The sequence below is a fragment of the Tupaia chinensis genome, unplaced genomic scaffold (genome assembly GCF_000334495.1).
Source record: "Tupaia chinensis unplaced genomic scaffold, TupChi_1.0 Scaffold148646_1, whole genome shotgun sequence".
NCBI lineage: Eukaryota > Metazoa > Chordata > Mammalia > Scandentia > Tupaiidae > Tupaia > Tupaia belangeri.
In genome coordinates this window covers 181924-184058 of record NW_006208495.1, presented here as the reverse complement: position 1 = coordinate 184058, position 2135 = coordinate 181924, and the positions used below count along the sequence as shown (strand labels likewise).

At 42.4% G+C, this 2135-nt stretch overlaps 1 pseudogene; it reads right to left on the bottom strand.

Moving 5' to 3' along the window:
* Positions 1-2135, bottom strand: part of LOC106734107 (zinc finger protein 639-like) — a 35445-nt pseudogene that overhangs the window by 25286 nt on the left and 8024 nt on the right.

Sequence of the window (2135 nt, the reverse complement as noted above, 5' to 3'; positions counted from 1 at the left end):
AAGAGTGTACTTTAACAGAGATAAGGGGCATGTATATGTCACAAGATACTATCCCAAGGACAGGATATAGGAAGAGTACTGTTATCAATGAGTCAAAATGTTCTCTTAATGTTTGTGGCCATAACTCACCATTGCAAAGATACTATGCCAGGGACAGGATGTAGGAAGAGTCCTAATGACATAATGGTTACATCACTGGACTCCCAAGTAGTCAACCACAGTTTGAGTACCGGACCCAGTGGCTTAAAACTCACGCTGGGAGTGTGTGCGTGCATTCCCAAAATCCCAGGAGGAGGATGGAGGAGAAGGGATTGTGGCATGGTCATTCTCCTGGGGGATGGGGGGGTAATTTCTCACTTTCTGTCTCTCGGGCAAGCACATGCACTCTAAAGCAAAAATCTCTTTAACAAAAAGGGAAGAATCCTGTTATCAACTGGACCAAAATGATCTGTTAATGTTTGTGAGTGTGACTTACCCCAAACACTCTGGAACAGATTTTGGGAAATATAAAATAGCAGTCAGACTTCTGTACTCATTTGAGGACAGAATCAAATTTGACTGAATCAGAATTATGTTGATAGAGAAAATTTCCTTACATATGCCACACAGGTTTGAATCTGTACTTTTATGTTTCAGAATTTCTTGTTGCTTTATATCAGAAAAATATTTGCTCTTGAACTCATGAAGCTCACATTTATAGAGGTCTGATGCTATTATCTTAGTTAAATGCCATTTCTTCTGGGTAGTCACATTCAAAGTTAGGCTCTTTTCAAAAATTTTGCAAAGTTTAACTAGTGGCTCTGTTATCAAACTAAAATCAAGTTAGCTCACCCGGGCACTACAAACCAAACCATAGCTACATGGCGTGACGAAGGAAAGTACAACTTTATTTTTTATTGCAATGCACAAAACAAGGAGAGTGGGCAGCTCGTGATGAAAATGCCCAGGCTCCTGAAGAGTTCCCCACAACCATTGTTTTTAAGAGCAAATCGAAGGGTAGGAGTCCCAGGCACACAATCAGTAGTTCAATGATTGGTTCAAGAGGGAATGATCATCTGGTGGGCCTTCTTGATCAGCAAGGCCTTAGATAATTACATTTCTAGATAATCACATTTCTTTCCTGCAAGGAGGCAATCTTCAGGTCTGGCACCATTCAGCCTGGGGTCATTTGTGCTCATAGTCAGCACTTTGTATCCTATCAAACATCTTAAGTATTAAAGTTAAAACCTCATCTTTCCTTGGGAACCAGCAGTTAGCGTAATGGCTATGTCGCTGGACTCCCACGTAGTCGACTGCGGTTCGTGCCCCGGACCCGGTGGCTTAAAACTCACGCCGAGAGCGTGTGCGTGCGTGCCCAAGATCCCAAGAGGAGAGGATTGCGGCGTGACCATCCCCCCTGGGGGGTGATTTCTCGCTTTCTGTCTCTATGTCTCTCTCTGTCTGTCTGGCGAGCGCATGCGCCCTACAGTGAAAATCTCTCAAAAAAAAAAAAAAAATTAAAACAAACAAACAAACAAAAAAACAAACCTCATCTTTCCTTTAGGTGGGAATTTTAGAAGTTTTATGGCCCTCTGGAGCCAGCAGGTTGCACAATGGTTAGGGCACTGGACTCCCACAGGGTCGACCGTGGTTCAAGCCCCAGACCCAGTGGCTTGAAACTCACACCAGGTGCATGTGTGAGCGTGCTCAAAATGCTGAGAAGAGAATGGAGGAGAAGGGATTGTGGCATGGCCATCCCCCTGGCAGGTGATTTCTCACATTCTTTCTCTCTCTGTCTCTCTGGCAAGCCCACTTGCCCTATAGAAAGAAATCTCTCTTAAAAAAAATAAATAAAAAGAAGTCTTATGACCCTCATTCATGGCCAGTATTGCTTGATTACCATAACTAAAGTATGAAGTCTTACCTTTACTTTGGGTCATTACAATGTAAACGGACCTTATTTTCTAAGTCCCTTAGAAAAGACATTTGACTTATTTCAGCCTCTTTTTTAAGAGATACTTTTGCTATAGGGCATGTGCACCCCAATCCCTTCTCTTCCATTATCTTCTCCAAATTTTGAGCATACATGCACATGTGCCCAGTGTGAGGTTTTTTTTTTGTTTTTTTTTTTTTGAGGGATTTTTGCTATAGGGCAC